Below are 14,710 nucleotides of genomic sequence, written 5' to 3' on the forward strand. Positions count from 1 at the left end.
ACTCGGATATTCCTTACTCGGATATTCCTTACTCGGATATTCCTTACTCGGGTATCCTTACTTGGATATTCCTTACTCGGGTATCCTTACTCGGATATTCCTTACTCAGGTATCCTTACTCGGATATTCCTTACTCGGGTATCCTTACTTGGATATTCCTTACTCGGATATTCCTTACTCGGATATTCCTTACTCGGGTATCCTTACTCGGATATTCCTTACTCGGGTATCCTTACTCGGATATTCCTTACTCGGGTATCCTTACTCGGATATTCCTTACTCGGGTATCCTTACTCGGATATTCCTTACTCGGGTATCCTTACTTGGATATTCCTTACTCGGGTATCCTTACTCGGATATTCCTTACTCGGATATTCCTTACTCGGATATTCCTTACTCGGATATTCCTTACTCGGATATTCCTTACTCGGATATTCCTTACTCGAATATTCCTTACTCGAATATTCCTTACTCGGATATTCCTTACTCGGATATTCCTTACTCAGGTATCCTTACTCGGATATTCCTTACTCGGGTATCCTTACTTGGATATTCCTTACTCGGATATTCCTTACTCGGATATTCCTTACTCGGGTATCCTTACTCGTATATTCCTTACTCGGGTATCCTTACTCGGGTATCCTTACTCGGGTATTCCTTACTGGGGTACCTTTACTCGGCCTCGTCAGAGGTACAGAATAACGGAAAACAATGCAATTTAACGACTGTATTTATAACTAATACCGCTGACTAATTCTAAAATATTGTTCTCACCTTTCTTTAGAGCACTTGTAGTAACTCTCTGACGTTCTTCTTGCACACACTTCTCCAATAACTTGCCTCCTTTAAAAGGGTAAAATAAAATTTAATCTCAATGAAGACCCAGTGAGACGGGGATAATTTCAGTGCTGCAATGAGGACTTGTTACATTATTCTGTGAGAGGTTGAGTTACTGTTTCCTGCTAAACTTTGTCTATTTTATCATTTACACCACAGTTCCGTCAGCATCTTGATATGCGTTGGTTTCTGCACGCTGTTACTTAGTAAATTTAACAACTCTCCAGGCTGCACATCTCCCAAGATTGTTATCAAAAGATATTTTTTTTTTTTTTGCAATATTAAGGGCAGAGAGACTTTCCATAAAAGTTGTGATATTATTTGTACAGGCAGAGTAACCCGTGGGAGTTTACTGGAGCTTATGTTGCTGTACCAACACACACACACACGCACGTCAAGGGTCGTGGAGAGCAGAGGTTGTGTAACCTCACACCATGGCTGCCCGCGGCACACTGAACACTGGCACCATCACCCTCTACACCGGCTACCCTGACCTAGCAGTGACGCAACCCACACTACGCTGACCTAGCAGTGACGCAACCCACGCTACGCTGACCTAGCAGTGACGCAAGCCATGCTACTCTGACCTAGCAGTGACGCAACCCACGCTACGCTGACCTAGCAGTGACGCAACCCACGCTACGCTGACCTAGCAGTGACGCAAGCCATGCTACTCTGACCTAGCAGTGACGTAACCCACGCTATGCTGACCTAGCAGTGACGCAACCCGCGCTACGCTGACCTAGCAGTGACGCAACCCACGCTACACTGACCTAGCAGTGACGCAACCCGCGCTACGCTGACCTAGCAGTGTTACAACCCACGCTACACTGACCTAGCAGTGACACAACCCACGAACAATAACACCTGACCTAACATGCATTTCTTCAGGTCTCTTTCTTCACCTTTCTGTTATCTTCATCACCACCATCATCTCACCTTTCATGTCTTCGTCACCATCACCACTTCAACCTTCCTATCATCATCTTCACTATTTCCGCCTTCCTGTCACCATCATCACCACAATCTCCTCTCACCTGAGTTCAATGTTTGTAAATATTTCTCTTGTTCTGCCGCTGCTCTGGAAAATAAAAACGCCTAGTTGGGCTGGGCGACAGGGTATTATCTGTTCTGGCGTGATAAGAACATAAGAAAGAAGGAACACTGCAGAAGGCCTACTGGCCCATGCGAGGCAGGTCCAAGTCTCCTACCGGCTTAAGCCAATGCCTAAACCTAGTCAGGTCAGGTCACATTCACTTAAGGAAGGAACAAGGCAACTGACCTAGTAGCACAAGCTAGTCAGGTCCAACTCACACCCACCCACACCCACTCATGTATTTATCTAACCTATTTTTAAAACTACACAACGTTATAGCCTGCATAACTGTACTCGGGAGTTTGTTCCACTCATCCACAACTCTATTACCAAACCAGTACTTTCCTATATCCTTCCTGAATCTGAATTTTTCCAACTTGAAACCATTGCTGCGAGTCCTGTCTTGGCTGGAAATTTTCAGCACGCTATTTGCATCCCCTTTATTTATTCTTATCTTCAGTTTATACACCTCGATCATATCATCCCTAATTCTACGTCTTTCTAGAGAGTGCAGATTCAGGGCCCTTAGTCTATCCTCATAGGGAAGATTTCTGATACACGGGATCAACTTTGTCATCCTCCTCTGTACGTTTTCCAAACCATTTATATCCATTCTGTAATACTGTGACCAAAACTGTGCAGGATAATCTAAATGAGGCCTAACCAAGGATATATAGAGTTGAAGAACAACCTGAGGACTCCTATTATTTATGCTGCTTGATATGAAGCCAAGAATTATGATAGCTTTATTGCGAACACTTATGCGACTATATTACTAGTATATTATACCGACGACATGATGAAGTAGACACATGTGCAACATCTGGGTATCTTGATTCCGTAGATGTTTCACATGCAGCTTTATCAGTACAATACAGAAGAATGTTGAGGTAGAAAATGAGGCGATCAGTCCCTGACCCTAGGAGCAGGAGTTCAGTCACGCATTCTTGATGAATCTTAAGAACACACAGGCAGCAACACTGGAGTCAGATGATTTATGGAATCTAGGTACAAGGGACATCTTCACAGATACTTAGTACCGCTGGCCCCACCTCCTGGGACACGACCTATTTCCACTGGGGAATCCCACCTATGAATGACGATATCTTCTAATCTGCCTCCAGTATATAAGCCCACATCTTGCTGCCTGTTTCACATTCATCAAAACTACGGTACTCAACACATATTCCAAGACTGAAGGGCTGATATATATATATATATATATATATATATATATATATATATATATATATATATATATATATATATATATATATATATATATATATATATATATATATATATATATATATATATATATATACACATATATATATATATATATATATATATATATATATATATATATATATATATATATATAGATATATATATATATATATATATACGGAGGTATCACTTCTTGAACTGGATTGGGGACCCTCATCCTCAGAGAAGAGAATAAACGTACCCCAGGGAAAACTTAACGTTCTCCCAGGAGTAAATAATAATACTAAACCCTGGAGCTTCAACACACCACCCTCGTAGCCTGTTAAAATTCGAGATGCCCTAATCCACTGGACCACCAGTGTCGCATACAACAGACATCTAGACAAGCTACAAGGGCAGCCTCGAGGGTTCGAGGCTCTGCCAGTGCGGTTATTTGCTTAAAAACCACTTGTTCGTGGATGCATTATTAGGGTGGTTAGGAAATCGAACGACTTGATGAAGATGTGGTGGATGCAGACCCCATACATGTTTTTTAAAAGCAGGTACGTCACGGCTCACGAGGCAGGGAATCTGGTAAACAGCAAGAGGCAGGGCCAGGAGCTGAAGCTCAAGCCCTGAACCCAGATATACGTAAGTACATACAGGCAAGTGCAGTACACAATGACAGCTATGACTCAGTAAAAAAATTATTAATAAAATTGATGTCCATTAAAGTATGTTTCTCCTAGATCCCAGACAGCAGCACACATGACCGAGTTTATTTAAGAAGAGATACATGAATTAAACATACCAGCTTAAAAAATTCATTTGACAGCACAGAATAATGGTGGGAAAGTTGTTAAAGGCATCATAGAGACGGGATTCAACAGTCTGCCATGCTTTCTATCTGCACTTCAACTAGTTATCCATAATCGTATTCTGGAGCAGAGAACAATGAAAGACATTACTGCAAGCCTCTTCAATTACTCTCCTCCAGGCTTTAGTAAACAAGAGTCTCTTTCAAGAACAAACTGAAATACCAAAGGTAAAGTTCATTCTCACTGTACCTATCCGTTGGAATAACGCTTAAGATTAAATCGTATCTGTAAAAATAAGACAACACACACCTTCCGTCATTTGGTGGAAGTAAAACGAATGTTATTGCCAATTTATCTTTTTTTTAAATATTTCGCAAAGCAATTATACGTCTTTGTGAAAGAAATTGTCTGGTCTCATAAACACTGTGTCAAACACAATATCTGAAACAATTCTTCAGCTAAGGTTTGAGTGATCCAAAATGCTCAAGTTTGGGTGACATACTATAAGTTCTCAAAGCATCAATGTCCATAGGTTCGAGAGTTACACCACTGACTACAGCACGATACTCAACACATCTCTAAATCCCCGACATAGGAAAGGCTTCTTCAGTGTCAGTGCGGCGGAAGAATCATGTAAAACAAGCCTTGGAAATATTGAGATTTAACCCCCACCCAAAAAAAAAAAAAAAAAAAAAACTCAGGAGAGACTTCAACAGCTCAAGAACTTAGAGAGAGAGAAAGAAAGCAGCTGGTTTGCTAGTAGTATAAAGCATCATCGACTCTGATAATAATAATAATAATAATAATAATAATAATAATAATAATAATAATAATAATAATAATAATAATAATAATAATAATAATAATAATAATAATAATAATAATACAGTGAAACATATAAGTGAACAGTATTTAGATAAAGCTAAAGAGGTCTTTGTGGCATTTATGGATTTGGAAAAGGCGTATGACAGGGTGGATACGGGGGCAATGTGGCAGATGTTGCAGGTGTATGGTGTAGGAGGTAGGTTACTGAAAGTAGTGAAGAGTTTTTACGAGGATAATGAGGCTCAAGTTAGAGTATGTAGGAAAGAGGGAAATTATTTCCCAGTAAAAGTTGGCCTTAGATAAGGATGTGTGATGTCACCGTGGTTGTTTAATATATTTATAGATGGGGTTGTAAGAGAAGTAAATGCGAGGGTCTTGACAAGAGGCGTGGAGTTAAAAGATAAAGAATCACACACAAAGTGGGAGTTGTCACAGTTGCTCTTTGCTGATGACACTGTGCTCTTGGGACATTCTGAAGAGAAGTTGCAGAGATTGGTGGATGAATTTGGTAGGGTGTGCAAAAGAAGAAAATTAAAAGTGAATACAGGAAAGAGTAAGGTTATGAGGATAACAAAAATATTAGGTGACGAAAGATTGGATATCAGATTGTAGGGAGAGAGTATGGAGGAGGTGAATGTATTCAGATATTTGGGAGTGGACGTGTCAGCGGATGGGTCTATGAAGGATGAGGTGAATCATAGAATTGATGAGGGGAAAAGGGTGAGTGGTGCACTTAGGAGTCTGTGGAGACAAAGAACTTTGTCCTTGGAGGCAAAGAGGGGAATGTATGAGAGTATAGTTTTACCAACACTCTTATATGGGTGTGAAGCATGGGTGATAAATGTTGCAGCGAGGAGAAGGCTGGAGGCAGTGGAGATGTCATGTCTGAGGGCAATGTGTGGTGTGAATATAATGCAGAGAATTCGTAGTTTGGAAGTTAGGAGGAGGTGCGGGATTACCAAAACTGTTGTCCAGAGGGCTGAGGAAGGGTTGTTGAGGTGGTTCGGACATGTAGAGAGAATGGAGCGAAACAGAATGACTTCAAGAGTGTATCAGTCTGTAGTGGAAGGAAGGCGGGGTAGGGGTCGGCCTAGGAAAGGTTGGAGGGAGGGGGTAAAGGAGGTTTTGTGTGCGAGGGGCTTGGACTTCCAGCAGGCGTGCGTGAGCGTGTTTGATAGGAGTGAATGGAGACGAATGGTTTTTAATACTTGACGTGCTGTTGGAGTGTGAGCAAAGTAACATTTATGAAGGGATTCAGGGAAACCGGCAGGCCGGACTTGAGTCCTGGAGATGGGAAGTACAGTGCCTGCACTCTGAAGGAGGGGTGTTAATGTTGCAGTTTAAAAACTGTAGTGTAAAGCACCCTTCTGGCAAGACAGTGATGGAGTGAATGATGGTGAAAGTTTTTCTTTTTCGGGCCACCCTGCCTTGGTGGGAATCGGCCAGTGTGATAATAATAATAATAATAATAATAATAATAATAATAATAATAATAATAATAATAATAATAATAATAATAATAATAATAATAATAATAATAATAATAATAGTCTTTCTACACGAACATGATTCAACTTATACAGAACTAGATAACAGCAATGACATACTATATAGAAAATCCTTGGTTATGCAAAGCATTTCGGGAAACTTAGGTTAATTTTGTTCCAAGGATGCGACCCACACCAGTCGGCTAACACTCAGGGACCTACTTGTTGCTAGAAGAACAAGGACACCAGATATCTTAAGGAAACACGCCTCAATGTTTCCAACCAGTACTGGGAATCGAACCATGAACTTCAGTGTGTGAGCTGAGTATTCTACCAACCAAACTACGGGACAAGATGATGTATCCAGCACTGAAGAACTTGACCAATTTTAATTTGATAAATGTAAGGAAGGAATTATTACCAACATTCCCAACAACAGCAGGTCAGCACGCCAACAACAGCCTCGGGATCATTTTCCAAATCACACAATGCACTACCCAACACACAAACACGCTATCACAAACATAAAACAAATACATGGCAATGGTATTATTGTCCAAGGAAGTAAATCTCCTAGAATGGTGGAAAGAAAATATAACAGTTTTTTTTCATCTCTGGCAGCCTAGCGAATAAATATCTATATTCACTCCCTCTTCGGTAAAGTGAAAAATTAGCCACCATCAGAGGGAACTTCTGTTCTCCTCATAGGAACAGATTAACTTCTGAAGTTATCGAGGTGACGATGTTCCTCAACTTCAGTTCGAGAATTTTCTATTTTATCTGTTACATATACATGTAAACTGCTTAATTTTAATTTCAGTATAACAATAACATATTTTTTTAAATATTTTTTTAGTGTTTTTCATTAAGGGTAGAAAACTTAACTTTATAATGAAAATGTGTAAGTTAATTCATTTTAATAATTGAAAGAGGTTGTTCAAATTCTGAACAATAATTTAAGATTTTCAATTTCCGGTGATTACAATAACCGGATTTTTTTTTTTGTTTTAAAAATGATTTCGAAGAAGGTCTCTTGTGATCAGAAATAAGTCACAGGCTTTGACTTTAGTTATCCTAGTTAAATCAACTTAATGTTCTTTAATGTGCCTGCAAACATTCTTATATTATATACACTAAGATCACATTGAACTTACTTACTTAGGATACAGGTCTTTCTGGTCTCTTGCAAAAGTTTGAATTAAATTTTGGGCAGTGTAATACCCTAATTTACAATTTTTATTGAAGAAATATGGATATTAATTTCTTTATGATAACTTGTGAATACCTCTTCTGATTCAGCTATAATATTTAGCTACATTATCAACTTAAGCCGCACTTAACACAGTTCCGATCCCGTGAATTGAGAAGCAAAGGACTGGAGTTAAAAAATTATGAATACATTTATCGGATGACGCAGCGAGTAAATTGCATGTAGTTGACTCACGAAATCGTAATGACACGATTGCAAACAAACCATACCACGGGAGGGATTGAACCCGCGGTCAGAGAGTCCTATGGTGTAGAAATATACCTAGTTGGACGAATCTTATTGTGGCTAGCTGGTCCAGTGGCTAATGCGACGGTCTGGAGTTTTGAGACTCTCTGACCGCGGGTTCTATCCCCCCGTGGTATGGTTTGCATCTGGTTATTATTTAATATCCACGACTCGGCACCTTTAACAGGTTGCCTGAAGTCTTTTTTTTTAATTTTTTCTCCTTCCATCTTTTCGATTTCGCTTATAATTCCAAAACGCCTCATGCAATTGCCTTCAAATTTTCATCGCTTGTGCACGGTAACCAGGACTAAATTTTTGTTGAACTCATTCCTAGCATCATGGAATGGCTCGGATAGCTTTCAAAACGCTCGGTTTTGTAGCTTCAAACGTTCAACCTACGTTCATGGAGTTTCACGACTCCCTCGCTATGGGTTCAAACCCCACCCGATCCGAGGATTGTTTTCAAACGTTCAGAAAAGTTACCATATACACTCGACGACAACGGAGAGTGAAATGTAAATGTGTAAGTGAAGATTTGACCATTGCATTTGTAGAATAGTGTGAAATTTTCATTCCCGTTAGATCCCGTTAAAAAAAAAAAACATTTTACTTTTGATCAGCTTCAGTGTTGGTGGATCGTAGGTCCAGGATCGTACCTATTAATTTTGGGTTGCTTAATGGCAAATTTGTTAATGCAGTAAAATAGTGAAAAATAACTTGGAATAAGATAAGATAAGATTTTGTTCGGATTTTTAACCCCGGAGGGTTAGCCACCCAGGATAACCCAAGAAAGTCAGGGCGTCATCGAGGACTGTCTAACTTATTTCCATTGGGGTCCTTAATCTTGTCCCCCAGGATGCGACCCACACCAGTCGACTAACACCCAGGTACCTATTTGCTGCTAGGTGAACAGGACAATAGGTGTAAGGAAACGTGTCGGAATTTCCACCCGCCGGGAATCGAACCCGGGCCCTCCGTGTGTGAAGCGGGAGCTTTAGCCACCAGGCCACCGGGTCACCGTTGGAATCCGTGCCGGAACTAGAGAATGACTCATCTGATCGGCTTCAAATTTTCGCCACTGGTGTCTCATCTTAAATACAAGACTCACGCTGATATTAGGTGTCACAAGTCCCAGTTTGCCAATTTTTATTGAATAAATAGTGATATTTATTTTTATTCGGTAACTAAAGAAAGCTTCTCTTGATTCTCTTCGAAGTATCATTGCCGATATATTCTATAAGAATTATGTTTCTTCACGAGTTGTTCTTGTTGATTCGCCGGTATTCTTCCGGCCCGGGCCTTTTCCAAGTGGTGGCCCGACCTTGGCTCCCTCTCTAGGAAGTTGTGTACGAATGGTATATAATACCGACAAGATGAGAGTAAGACACATGTGCAACATCTGGGTATCTTTATTGTAGACGTTTCGCCATCCAGTGGCTTTATCAATACAAATTCTAGGACAATATGTCCTAGAATTTGTATTGATAAAGCCACTGGATGGCGAAACGTCTACAATAAAGATACCCAGATGTTGCACATGTGTCTTACTCTCATCTCTAGGAAGTGTCTGAGACCTAAGTCTCCCATGGGAGGAGGCACAAGTGCCTCCTCATCTTTGGGACCAACTGTCCCCAGGCCTAGCAACATTCCCCGCCCTCACGGGGCTCGTAGGGAGAAGCTAGGCCTCTCTGTTCTGCCATCCCCGCCCTAAGGAGGCTAATGGGAATGACAGTCTTGTGAGCTGCAAGCTCGGGATCAGGCACCTACCCTGCCCTAGAAGGGCTGGGCATGGTGTCGATCCTTTCATGAGTTTTTAATCTGAGTTGGTATAAATTCGAAACTCAAGTGAAATAGTGAAAATGCTTCAAATCTCTGTAATCAGATTAATTCCTGGAGATCTCGAGATCTTCACCCACTTTGGGATGTGTAAATTTAAATTTGTCAATTATATTAAGTAAATCATTTCAGATATCATAGACAATGAATTCCTCTTCTCAACTTCAAACCTTAAATATTTTTTCCTTACTGGATTATAAACAATTTGAAATAAAATGTAAATGACAAATGAATAATGAAAAAAAATTCCGAAGTTATGTGGTGTTTTTAAGTTAGCCAGAGGAGACTGAGAGGGGCTTTGACTTCCAGCAAGCATGCGTGAGCGTGTTAGATAGGGGCGAATGGAGGCAAATGGTTTTTAGGACTTGACGTGCTGTTGGAGTGTGAGCAAGGTAACATTTATGAAGGGATTCAGGGAAACCGGTAGGCCGGACTTGAGTCCTGGAGAAGGGAAGTACAATGAACATAAGAACATAAGAAAGGAGGAACACTGCAGCAGGCCTGTTGGCCCATACTAGGCAGGTCCTTTACAATTCATCCCACTAACAAACATTTGACCAACCCAATTTTCAATGCCACCCAAGAAATAAGCTCCGATGTGCAAGTCCCACTCAAATCCAACCCCTCCCACTCATGTACTTATCCAACCTAAATTTGAAACTACCCAAAGTCCTAGCCTCAATAACCCAACTAGGTAGACTGTTCCACTCATCAACTACCCTATTTCCAAACCAATACTTTCCTATGTCCTTTCTAAATCTAAACTTATCTAATTTAAATCCATTACTGCGGGTTCTCTCTTGGAGAGATATCCTCAAGACCTTGTTAATATCCCCTTTATTAATACCCATCTTCCACTTATACACTTCGATCAGGTCTCCCCTCATTCTTCGTCTAACAAGTGAATGTAACTTAAGAGTCTTCAATCTTGCACTTTGAAAGAGGGGCGTTAATGTTGCAGTTTTATAACTGCAGTGTAAGCGCGCCTCTGGCAAGACAGTGATGGTGTGAATGATGGTGAAATTATTAAGATTTTTTACTTGTCTAATGTATCATTAAATTCTTCCCAAATTTTAGTAATTATAAATGAATCCAGTTTATATAAACCAAAAGAAATATTCATATTATTTTCAAAACTGCTTTTTATGAAACATGATTCAATTATATTCCTGTCGACCATGGATTTGCTTGATACAGCTTTCTCAGAATTTTGAAAATCAATTGGATGATTAAAAGAATATATGTTGCAACAGTCAACCTCACGGAAGTAATGCAATGTTTACGTTATGTTGCCGCTTCTTGGAAATTGAGGGAAGAGGGTAAATATGGTGGAAAATAGTCCTTTGATTATTATTTATGTATATTACGAATGTAAATATAGTAAGTATGTTGACTGGATTGTAATTTCATACATGAGGAACAAAAAGGCACAATACCGTGATTGGAACAATACACAGATAACCTGCACATTTACAAGTCACAGTCAGAGTTGTAAATGGTTCTCTCTACTATGTGCGGGTTATGTGTGAATTTCATTCATAATTCGTTTACCTTTTCCTGGTCTCATTTTCATTTCCTGAGTTACTAACGTGGCATCAGATAAACTGTGTTGACTGAAGAGAACATAAAGTATGGCGGAGCTGGGTCCAGTACACTTGGACCTACCAAGGCCAGCAATGGGTCCTGTACACTTGGCCCTACTAAGTCCAGAGTTGGGTCCTGTACACTTGGCCCTACCAAGGCCAGCACTGGGTCCTGTACACTTGGACCTACCAAGGCCGCAGCTGGGTCCTATACACTTGGCCCTACCAAGGCCACAGCTGGGTCCTGTACCTTACCAAGGCTAAAGTTGGGACCTATACACTTAACCCCACGAAGGCCGGCACTGGGTCCTGAACACTTGATCCTACCAACGCCATCACTGGGTACTGTACACTTGGTCCTACAAAGGCCAGCACTATGCTCTGTACACTTGGCCTTACCAAGGCAAGAGGTGGGACGTGTACACTTGGCCCTACCAAAGCCAGCACTTAGTTCTGTACACTTGGCCCTACCAAGGCCACAGCTGGGTCCTGTACACTTGGCCCTACCAAGAGTTGGGACCTGTACACTTGAACCTACGAAGGCCAGCATTGGCTCCTGTACACTTGGCCATACCAAGGCCAGAGATGGGACCTGTACACTTGACCCTACCAAGGCCAACACTGGATCCTCTACACTTGACAACAACAAGGCCACCATTGGTTCATGCACACTTGGCCCTACCAAGGCCAGTGTTGGGACCTGTACACTTGACCATATCAAAGCCAGCACAGGCTCCCGGACACTTGACCCTACCAAGGTCAACACTTGATCCTGTACACTTGACCCTTCCAAGGCCTGCACTGGGTCTTGTACACTTGGTCCTACAAAGGTCAGCGCTGCGTCCTGTACTCTTGATCCTACGAAGGCCAGAACTTGGCTCTGTACACTTGGACCTACCAAGGCCAGAGCTGGGTCCTGTACACTTGGCCCAACCAAGGCCAGAGGTGGGACCTGTACACTTGAAGCTACCAAGGCCAGCACTAGCTCCTGTGCACTTGGCCCTACCAAGGCCAGAGATGGGACCTGTACACTTGACCCTACCAAGGCCAGCACTGAATCCTGTACTCTTGACAATACCAAGGCCAGAACTGGTTCCTGCACACTTGGCCCTACCAAGGCCAGAACTTGGTTTTGTACGCTTGGCCCTACCAAGGCCAGAGTTGAGACCTGTACACTTGACCACACCAAGGCCAGCACTGGGTCCTGTACACTTGGCCCTACCAAGGCCGTCACTGAGTCCTGTACACTTGACTCCACCAAGGCCATAACTGGGCACTGTGCACTTAACCCTACCAAGGGCAGCAGTGGGTCCTATATACTTGGTCCTACCAAGGCTAGCACTGGGTCCTGTACACCTGGCCCTACCAAGCCCAGCACTGGATCCTGTACACCTGGTTCTACCAAGGCCTGCACTGAGTCCTGTACACCTGGTCCTACCCAGGCCAGCACTGGGACCTGTACACCTGGCCCTACCAAGGCCAGCAGTGGGTCCTGTACACTTGGCCCTACCAAGGCAAACAGTGAGTCCTGTACACTTGGCCCTACCAAGGCCAGCACTGGGTCCTGTACACATCGCCCTTCCAATGCCAGTGCTACTTCCAGTACACTTGGCCCTCCCAAGGCCGGCACTGTGTCCTGTACACTTGGTCCTACTAAGGCCATCACTGGGTTCTGTACAGCTGGCCCTACAAAGACCAGCACTGGGACCTGTACACTTGGTCCTACCATGGCCAACACTGAGTCCTGTACACCTGGTCCTCCCAATACCAGTACTAGGTCCTGTACAATTGGCCCTACCAAGGCCAGCTCTGGGTCCTGTACACGTCGTCCTTGTAAGTGCTAGGGCCTGTACATTTGGCCCTACCAAGGCCAGCACTGGGTCCTGTATGCTTGGTCCTAAGAAGTATAGCACAGGGTTCTGTACACCTGGTCCTGGTAAGGCCAGCACTGGGTCCTGTACACATGGTCCTACCAATGCCAGTGCTAGGTCCTGTACACTTGGCCATACCAATGCCAGCTCTAGGCCCTGTACACTTCCTCCTTCTAAGATAATTGCTAGGTCCTGTACACATGGTCCTGCCAAGGCCAACACTGGGTCCTGTACACCTGGCCCTACCAAGGCCAGCACTGGGTCCTGTAAACCTGGCCCTAACAATGCCAGCACTGGGTCCTGTACACCGGACCCTTCCAAGGCCAGCACTGGGTCCTGTACACCTGGCCCTGCCAAGACCCGCGCTAATGGATTTAAATTAGATAAGTTTAGATTTAGAAAGGACATAGGAAAGTATTGGTTTGGAAATAGGGTAGTTGATGAGTGGAACAGTCTACCTAGTTGGGTTATTGAGGCTGGGACTTTGGGTAGTTTCAAATCTAGGTTGGATAAGTACATGAGTGGGAGGGGTTGGATTTGAGTGGGACTTTCACATCAGAGCTTATTTCTTGGGTGGCATTGAAAATTGGGTTGGGCAAATGTTTTGTTAGTGGGATGAATTGTAAAGGACCTGCCTAGTATGGGCCAGCAGGCCTCCTGCAGTGTTCCTCCTTTCTTATGTTCTTATGTTCTTATGTTCTTATGTTCTTATGTCCTGTATACTTGGCCCTACGAAGGCTAGCACTGGGTCTTGTACACCTGATCCTACCAAGGCCAGTGCTAGGTCCTGTACATTTGGCCCTACCAAGGCCATCACTGGGTCCTGTACAGCTGGCCCTACAAAGACCAGCACTGGGTCCTGTACACCTGGCCCTACCAAGACCAGCACTGGGTCTTGTGCAGCTGGCCCTACCAAGACCAGCACTTGGTCCTGTACACCTGGCCCTACCAAAGCCAACAATGGGTCCTGTACACCTGGCCCTACCAAGGCCAGCACTGGGTCCTGTACACCTGGCCCTACCAAGACAAGGACTGGGTCCTGTACACCTGGCCCTACCAAGGCCAGCACTGGGTCCTGTACAACTGGCCCTACCAAGGCCAGCACTGGGTCCTGTACACCTGGCCCTACCAAATACAGCACTGGGTCCTGTACACCTGCCCCTACAAAGACCAGCACTGGGTCCTGTACACCTGACCCTACAAAGACCAGCACTGGGTCCTGTACACCTGACCCTACCAAGACCAGCACTGGGTCTTGTACACCTGGCCCTACAAAGACCAGCACTGGGTCCTGTACACCTGGCCCTACCAAGACCAGCACTGGGTCCTGTACACCTGGCCCTACCAAGACCAGCACTGGGTCCTGTACACCTGGCCCTACCAAGACCAGCACTGGGTCCTGTACACATGGCCCTACCAAAGCCAACAATGGGTCCTGTACACCTGGCCGTACCAAGGCCAGCACTGGGTCCTGTACACCTGGCCCTACCAAGACCAGGACTGGGTCCTGTACACCTGGCCCTACCAAGGCCAGCACTGGGTCCTGTACACCTGACCCTACCAAGGCCAGCACTGGGTCCTGTACACCTGGCCCTACCAAATACAGCACTGGGTCCTGTACACCTGGCCCTACAAAGACCAGCACTGGGTCCT

The 14,710-nt window shown here is 43.5% G+C and overlaps 1 protein-coding gene across 1 annotated transcript in view; it reads right to left on the minus strand.

The window, feature by feature from the left end:
• LOC128703348 (uncharacterized) overlaps positions 1-1,276 on the minus strand; it is a 605,694-nt gene extending 604,418 nt beyond the window's left edge. Inside the window, exon 1 of the mRNA XM_070085337.1 lies at positions 775-1,276. The gene's annotated coding sequence lies outside the window, so the exon portion shown is untranslated. The remainder of the gene's footprint in view (positions 1-774) is intronic.
• Positions 1,277-14,710: the final 13,434 nt, after the last annotated feature.

Source organism: Cherax quadricarinatus, chromosome 15, assembly GCF_038502225.1.
Source record: "Cherax quadricarinatus isolate ZL_2023a chromosome 15, ASM3850222v1, whole genome shotgun sequence".
Taxonomy (NCBI): domain Eukaryota; kingdom Metazoa; phylum Arthropoda; class Malacostraca; order Decapoda; family Parastacidae; genus Cherax; species Cherax quadricarinatus.